This window comes from Lissotriton vulgaris, chromosome 8, assembly GCF_964263255.1.
Source record: "Lissotriton vulgaris chromosome 8, aLisVul1.2, whole genome shotgun sequence".
Taxonomy (NCBI): domain Eukaryota; kingdom Metazoa; phylum Chordata; class Amphibia; order Caudata; family Salamandridae; genus Lissotriton; species Lissotriton vulgaris.
The window spans coordinates 250,283,960-250,293,247 of NC_141696.1; the positions used below are offsets into that span (position 1 = coordinate 250,283,960).

General features: G+C 44.4%; 1 protein-coding gene across 2 annotated transcripts in view; it reads right to left on the reverse strand.

The window, feature by feature from the left end:
- GABPA (GA binding protein transcription factor subunit alpha) overlaps positions 1–8,922 on the reverse strand; it is a 332,634-nt gene extending 323,712 nt beyond the window's left edge. Inside the window, exon 1 of one of the 2 annotated variants that reach the window (XM_086934033.1) lies at positions 8,783–8,922. The gene's annotated coding sequence lies outside the window, so the exon portion shown is untranslated. The remainder of the gene's footprint in view (positions 1–8,782) is intronic. The other variant, XM_086934032.1, reaches the window with a different exon arrangement.
- Positions 8,923–9,288: the final 366 nt, after the last annotated feature.

The window sequence follows — 9,288 nt, forward strand, 5'->3', positions numbered from 1 at the left end:
GCCTTACACCCTTCTCCCCCTCCACCTTGCACCCTTCTCCCCCTTCCTCTTGTACCCTCCTCCCCTCTGCCTTGCACCCTCCTCCCCTGTGCCTTGCACCCTCCTCCCCTGTGCCTTGCACCCTCCTCCCCTCTGCCGTGCACCCTTCTCCCCTCTGCCGTGCACCCTTCTCCCCTCTGCCGTGCACCCTTCTCCCCTCTGCCTTGCACCCTTCTCCCCTCTGCCTTGCACCCTTCTCCCCTCTGCCTTGCACCCTTCTCCCCTCACACTCTCCAACAAGCAGCAGTCACGAGTGACGACCCCTCAACGAGGAGTGAGGCAAAGACAGAAGCTGGCAGAGTGCGGCTGCATCAGGGCATAAGGTGCCCACCCAACGCACTCCACCAGGCCCCTGACCCCGCACCCACCCAACGCTCTCCACCAGACCCCTGACCCTGCACCCACCCTACGCTCTCCACCAGGCCCCTAACCCTGAACCCACCCACCCAACGCTCTCCAGCAGGACCCTGACCCACCCATCCAATGCTCTCCACAAGGACCTGACCCTGCACCCACCCACACAACGCTCCCCACCAGGCCCCTGACCCTACACCCACCCACGCAACGCTCTCCACCAGGCCCCTGACCCTGCACCCACCCACCCAACGCTCCCCACCAGGCCCCTGACCCACCCACCCAACGCTCTCCACCAGGCCCCTGACCCTGCACCCAACGCTCCCCACCAGGCCCCTGACCCACCCACCCAACGCTCCCCACCAGGTCCCTGACCCACCCATCCAATGCTCTCCACAAGGACCTGACCCTGCCCCCACCCAATGGAGGTTAAAGACAGTCATTTTATGCGTATCTGTGCTCCCAGAGAGAACACTGGGATACCGCCACAGGTTTATTAAGCAGCGCACAAACACCCTCTCTCTCTCCCAATCATTACATTATTCCACCATTTAAAGAATCCAAAATATATGTCATCAATAATGTGATTTTTCTGCCTGATAATGAACTTGGTACAACGTTGCACATGAATTTGAAAATGGGGGCGCCATGAATGATTGTTGCACTAGGCACACCAGCGCTAAAGCCGGCCCTGCTGTAAAGAACTATAAGCAAACAATGCAGGTGAGCCATGGTGTATGTACCCGGGTACATAAAACAATATTGCAGATTGTGTGTTGTTTACAATTGAAAGTTTGCTGTAGTGTGAAGACCCACAGGCAGTAGAGGTTCCGTTTTTATGTAGCAGGATTGTTTTCTATGTCCACTCTTTTTATACTTAAATAGAGCAGTTTATTCCCATTTCCCCACCCGTAAAATCATGGCATTGCTGTCTACTAATGGGAAGGACACAGATCGTTGCTGCCTAAATGTGAAAGGGCGAGTAGACGCCTTGTTGTTCTTTAAACCACCTGGAGGGAATGAGATATTGTAAAGACAATCATGAAAGCAATCCTCAGGACAGGCAGAGGTGAAACAAAATCCCTTAATAATAAGGTGACAGCCGAGTCCTGTGTGCGCTGTTTGTGCACCCCCCGCCGCCGTGATGCTCTGCTTCAGAAAGGCAGAGACTAGGGGCAGAGCAACCTATTCATCACGGAGGCGGGGGGGCGAAAGTGACACATTCTTAGTGCGAACACTTCCTTTCCCACATCGTGCACGGCGCCCCTGGCTTTCCTTCACAGTTTAGGAACCACAGCCTTAGTAGGTGCTGTGCTGCATACCAAATTCATGTATTTTTAAAACTTCAAGTAAGCCTCCGAGATAAGAAATGCTCGAATTACGTGCCATCTTGTTTTCCATACGGAGATTTTGAAAAGTTCCATACCTCCATGGCCCCCTTTCCCTCGTTCTCTGGGGTGGTGCAGCTCCATGGATGGCCGTTATTATTTGTTAAACAATGACACCTCGATTTGGATCAGCACTCAAAACCATATTAGTGAAGGCAAATGAGCATTACAGCAAACCGGAATTTCTTTCACGCCCTTCAGGGTGTCATTTGGTTTTGAGTGCTGATCTAAAACGAGGTGTCAGTGTTTATATATATATATATATATATATATATCTGCACGTTTCTGTTGTCCCATAAAGGTGTCAAAAAAAAAAATATATATTTTTTTTTTTATTTATTTATTTATTTATTTATATTATGCTCCAATTCCCAAAGAATTACCCACACTCATGGGGTTGATATTTCCAAGGTTGTTTTATTTTACAGACAAGACAGACGCCCTCGTGTTTCAGCACACAGCCTTTCTCGATGTCAGTGGCCACTAGACATCGGCATGTTTTAAACATTATCCTCACAATCAACGAAGGACTACTGGCTTGCTGACATTCGCCAGCGCCATCTTGGAGTGGTACGTTATTCATGAGATGAAATCATCTTTAAGCACATTTAAAATTTAAACATACATTTGACCACTCATTAATCCAAGTGAATTCGAACTGGGAAATGTGCAAAATTTATCACCATTCCACTCACACAGTTTTTGGTATTTTTCCTCGAATCACTTGATTTACAAACAAACATTGAGCCGTGGATCGGCTATCATCCACCCTTGAATGTTATTCAGGTCTGTTTTTCAAATCAAATCAACCATTAACATTTCATTTACTATACAATTTTTTTCTCTTTTATCATTTATCCATTTATCCATTTTTTCACTTCTTAATTCATCTCATCAAATTCATGTTTTGCGGTTACCGGTCCCACCAAGGAACATCTCATAGCTACCAATTAGATTAATAAACCTTAAATTAATCTTAAATCCAACAAAAGGAGATAATTCACCCAAAATAACCCTGAATCACTTATTCTTATATACATATATACACCTATATACATATATACAATAAGATATCATGAACATTTTCTTTGCAATTCCATCATACATTGTTACTACTCATTTAAATGCCAATATGAACCATTAGGTCTTCACCACTGTTCATACCCCACGGTGATTTGGTATGGAGGTCAATAATATACCTCGATTCAAGCCTTCGAAGTTTCTTAAGTCTATCCCCTCCTCTGATATGGTCAGGAACCAAATCTAATCCATAGCACAATAATTGGTTCCGATCACTTTGATGTTTTTCTGCAAAATGTCTTGCGACCGGATAGGCTTGGTCCACCTTATCTATCGCCCTCATGTGCTCTAATATCCGGATTTTGAATGGGTGCACTGTGCTGCCTATGTACTGCAGCCCGCATGGGCAGACAAGACAGTACACCACATACGGTGTACTGCAAGTAATGAACTTGCTGATTTTCTTGACCATACCAGTGTCTTGAATGGTATATGTTAGTGCTCTTTTGCTGTTACAACACGCTTTACATTTATGACAGGGGAAAAAGCCTTTCATGCTTCTCAAGGTGTTGGTTTTGGGGGGTATTTTTTCTAAGTGGCTCCGTACCAATTGGTCTCGTATGGATCTAGCCTTTTTAAATGTGACCAATGGATAATCAGGGACATCCTCTCCTATAACATTATCCGCCTTTAGGATATGCCAGTTTTTTCTCAGCATTTGCTTCAGATGATTAGCCTCTGCTGAGTACGGGGTAATTAATCGAAATTTACCTCCTTCAGTTTTCTTATCTCTGCTCTGTTGTAGTAGGTTCTCCCTGGTCATGGCCTTTACTTTGTAAAGTGTTTTGTTCAGGGTGATGGGATTATAGCCTCTGACAATAAATCTGTCTACACTCTCTGAAGCTGCCGTGTCGAAGTCACAATCGCGTGTACAATTTCTCCTGAGTCTTAGCAACTCCCCATAGGGGATACTTTGCACTAGTTTGGTGGGGGGGGGGGGGGGGGGGTGGCTGCTTGTTGCATATAATATCGAATTGCCGCCAGCAGTGGCTTTCCTATATAGCGAGGTTTCAATCTTGCCCCCAACAACTTGTACTCTAAGGTCCAAATAGTCCACAGAAGTTGGACTTATTGTCCCCGTAAAATGCAAGTTGTGATCATTTACATTCAGGTTTGCGATATAGTGACGTGCAGTCTCTTCTGTACCTTGCCAAATGATAAATAAATCATCGATGTATCAATGCCATTTTTTCACTGAGCCACTCGATGTTTCATCCCTGTAGGTTCTGATAATAATTGAGTTACCAAGTTTGCCAGAAAAAAGTCAAGAAACTTCTAAACATGTTCAGTCAGTCCCTGACATGAAGTAACAATAGGTCTTCACCGGGTGAAGATTGTTCTTGGGAATGTGGTAGAAAGTGGGGCAAATGGGATTAGAGCTGCGCAAGTATAGATGTTCTTTATTTCCAAGGATTCCTTTTTTGTACCACTTATCTATGAGATCATCATATGCCTGGATGCTTTGTTGATATATTTTAAAAGTGGTTTTCTGATAGCACCTCACATAGTTGTCTCATTGCCTCACAATGGTATTGTTTCCTGGTTTGCACCACCACATTCCCCCCCCTTGTCCGAGGGCTATATATGTGTGTGTGTGTGTGTGTGTGTGTGTGTGTGTGTGTGTGTGTGTGTGTGTGTGTGTGTGTGTGTGTGTGTGTGTGTGTGTGTGTGTGTGTGTGTGTGTGTGTGTGTGTGTGTGTGTGTGTGTGTGTATGTGTGTGTGTGTGTGTGTGTGTGTGTGTGTGTGTGAGAGAGAGAGAGAGAGAGAGAGAGAGAGAGAGAGAGAGAGAGAAAGAGAAAGAGAAAGAGAAAGAGAGAGAGAGAGAGCATTGCTTGATCTTGAGCACGACATAGAGAATAGTCATTATTTAAATACACTCAGTCAAGCATCCTTGAATCCTGAAGGTGATATGTAACTTTGAAATGTTGATTCATATGTTTGTTTCTTTCTTTGATTTCTTAGAATGACGGTGGACCTCACAAACATACGGGCCACCACCTTTTTGGCCATCTTGATCCTTGACTGGCCAGTATAACTTTTTATTTTATAATCAATGCGAACAGTGACTAACACCTTGGGTCCTGATGAATGCCCCGGAACCCCTTCTGGGGACCACCTGCGCGCAGAAACATGTTCACCGTTAAGAGGGTTTTTTTTTTTGGTTTACAAACCAGTCCTCTTTTTTAATCTTACCGCAGTGGACCTACTGAATAAAGTTATTTTGGCCCACTGTAGGTAGTTTTAACTAGCACTCTGTCCCTCACTGACCTAATTTCCATTGCTCATCAAAACACCTCTGCTCCTCCCAACTAGGGAGGTTGTAGCCCACACCATGAACCTCACAATCCGGGTGTGAGTAGGGGATTCAATGATGAAGCATTTCACCCTCAGGTGAGTGAGGGTTTTGTCCTAAGAAGGATCTCTTCCATTTGTTCAATTTGATTAGACACACATTTATCAATACAGGTAACAGTTCCGGGCTATGAACTAGCCTCTAGCCTGCTCGGTATGACGATACCAGGCATACTTACGTATGAGTTGCATGTAACAGTGGGTTTAGTACGTACCTGGTGGGGCCAATCCCTAGATCCCCAGTGTGAATATTATAAATGATGAAACAATCCCCTTGTCATTGGATACAATAAGAAGCACTGCACTAAAAAAATTCACAATGATATAATCCTGAAGTCATATAATTCTGCACAAGACTTTGAGAACTGAAACCACAACGGTATAACACAGTGAAACACCAACACCCTCACTCACCCTCTCCTACACACAACTTTTAGCACACCTGATGGGACCAAAGGTATGTTACATACTACAGGGTGCACGACCGAGCAATGCACACAACTTCCTCCACACCTGACAGGACTAAAGTTTCAGGCAACACACACCATTTCTTGCACACTTGACGGGACCAAAGTCTCAGGTAAAACATACAGGGAACACAAACTCGCAACACACACCATTTCTTGCATACTTGATGTGGCTAAAGTCTGAGGTAAAACTCTCCAGTGTACACGATCCCAAGCATAACACCAGGGTACTCAACCCTTACAACACAACAGCATTCTGCAAAACAAATGCCACACACCTTAAAAGGTTTGGGGTAAAAACACAAGACCGCCACACAAGCATGGTATAATAGAAATAGGCAGGAAATGAATGATAGCATCTTTAACTCAGCTGGTATAAATAACAACGCACTCAGACAGAAAGATAGGCATGGCATAACATCCATACGAATATCCCCATGGAGGAAATCTCTCTTGCAGAAAATAAACACACCCAAGCAGAAAATTACATATGGCACGAAACAAAAACATGGCAGTAAATTCAATATTACAACAAAAAAATATATATAGTATAGCAGTTTCTAGACATACACAGGCATCAAGTTAAGGATTGATCATTCACTTCCCACGATAAACAACGAGAACATACCAAGTTTAAGCCAATCCATTCCTTAGCAAGGAACATGCATTATAAGTATGCATCCCAATAGAGCAGAATTAATACAACAGCATCATAATAAACCATCACAGGTAGATAACCAATCTTTTGCTCCGGTGAGAGATCTCTCACCCGAAGTTCCTCACCAATGCCAGAGCCCGGGAGAGACAGGATTTCCTGGAGCAAACGTGGCGTTCTGGGTGCAAAAAATTATTCGAAAGATCGCTCTTTCACCGGACGCACAGTGCTGTTTGACATATGGGCAACACGCTTACTCTTTTTTTAACCAAAAGCGTGCACGTCGTCGTAGCTTTACATAAGAACCCCCCAACCAAACTTGGCAGTCACATCAGTGACATCAGCACACCGACATCGCAATGAATGTGTGCATGTGTAGTGCTCCCAAGCGCGTTCTGGCCACTACAAGCAACTGGCCACCAGCGGTTTGCTTCAGAACACCTCGCACAGTATATGGCCACCTCTGCTACCAAAGCATTCCTTGCTTCTGGGGGATATCCACCCAGTCCTTTTCAAATGGCACACTGGATCGTCACGCACCAACAGTAAGGGGAAACAACAGCTTCTCAAAGTATAGAAACACGCGCTCCCAAGGTCACAGATGCATGTAAACATCCAGGTAACAGAATCTAACGGGCTTCATTAAAACAAATAATCCTGCAGCTTACCAGTCGATAAAGTCAGAATCACTTTCCAGGGGCTGAATGCTCTAACAAATAACGCTGGTTCCTTTAAAGTAAACATTGCCAGTTCCACTTAAATTCAATGCAGCAAGTTCACTCAAAATTCCATGCTGACAGTTACACTACAGTGCAACACTGCAAGTTCATACCCCTCTGGCATGACAAGCCAAACGATGAACATCTCACACAATAAGCTGGCCTGAGAAAAGGTCCTGGACTGCAGGCTGCCCATTAAAATAGACACTGGTGGGGCTGTGTCCAAGGTGTATTACTTCTGACAGGCTTCAATTCCTTTAAGTTGTAGTGTCTCTATCAATAAGGTTTCTTTTCGACTTCTTTGTTTCTTCTATTGTTCTCAGATCACCATACCCTACTTGCTAACCCCTCACACATGGTTCCTTCTCCTAGATAGTCACCAGTGTTGTAAAGGAAGTCCAGAGGCTTTGGTGAATATTAGAAGTAGAAGGCGTATTACATCTTAGTTATAAGTAGGTTCTATAATAGCGAAGCCAAAGTATAGCGCCGCTAGGAACAGCCTCCTTGCTGATCAGCACACACACCCAAACTGACACACTCAACCTCACCAGACAATCAAGCTTTCTATTTCCTCACCAAGTAGTCCTGCAGTCAACTACACCACATTCATAATGGCTGAGCAGCAGGAACTAGTAACACTGGTGAGGATGCATTAAGTTGCAACAATCACCTACAAGTCTAATTTTCTACCGGTAAAGATTGAAATCGCATTACTCCTGAAAGGGTCATGGAACCAGAATAGCGCCTGGTACGCAAGACATATTGCTCTACCATCTAAGTGACCAGAATTTTATGGCAGGTGTTATAAATAAGAATGATAACCATTGTCCAATGCCCTACCACCTTTCCTGCCCGTGAGAGCGCATTGTAAGCATGCACACCTAAATGCTTATCTATTGTCTCTCCATTTGCTGAGACGAAGACAATTAAAAAGAAGGTTTTCCGCACAATTTCACACTACACAATGCCCCAAATACTGAAACACTGTCAGATGAATAGTAAATTATCTTGTTCTACAGAGGCATTTAGTGGATTTGTTTTGGCGACATTCTCCGCGCGTCTGTCCAGAACACAGGCCCCTAAAACAAATCTTGCAGTTTCCCTAAAAAGTAGAAACGATGCATATGTCATCTGCACTTTAATCTCTCGAAGACCAAGACTTTACATACTTCAGCTGAGTAATAATGAACTTCTATGTCGTCAAAGATAAGACAAAAGCATGCCCACGGACACTGTGGTTGGAAGGTCGCCTTGTCATGTCCAATTTAGAATTGAAAATAGCTTTACTATTTTTCAGAACCAGATAATTCCCAAAACCTCATCTTGGAAATTTTGGGAGCGCTCGCGGTAGTACAATCACAACAGAAGACACTATCTGCTCGTATGTTTCAGACAACCAAGTTTAACACGTGTTCAAAGTTCATCTGACCAGCATGCGCCTAAACCCTGCAAGGTAAGCGGAGTGGTAGTGTGCACATTGAGAAAGACAATTAAGGGTGCATCATGCTTCGCAGTTAAGCCAAGATACCCGTAAATTTACTGCAACGAGTCAGTGTCCGGTGAAAAAGGAGCAACCGGGTGCGCCACAAACTACTTGCTCTTCGATTACTGCATCAATAAAAGAAATGTGATGGTCAAAACACTTCTGATTTACCGCCCCCTGGTTTATAACGCATCTGTGTCTATCTTTGGCCGGAAGACACGTAAGTAAAAGTGCACCAACTTACCTGCCTCTCAGGGCTCGCGGGACCCGCGGAAACAAAACAGAAGGTGGACGTGAGGAGGGGCGCGCACTGGGTCACTGGGCCTTTCACTTCCGGAGGAGAGCGGGTGAGATCGGTCGCAGCCAGTCGCTGAGAACAAGCACGAGAGCGTGCCTGTAAGATTCATGAAAACGAGCCCAAAGGATTCCCCGCCCATATAACGACGACGACAAAAGAATGTATGTATTTTTTCAGTTCCGCCTAACATATTTACACAGCCAATACGCGATTTCATTGCGTGGCTCTTGGTTGTATTTGTTTTCCATATGTCGGATTTAGTATATTTTGTCCTTCTTAACTTTGTTTTCCTCATTCATATAGCTGTGGAAATAAAAGAGGGACAGAAGGCTATCCAGAAATCCATACCTACGCAATCTACAAATTTAAGCGCCATGTTCCACGTTCAACTATGGCAGGTACTTACATCCATTGTTAAATATTTTTAAATATGCACAAGCATTGTACTTTAC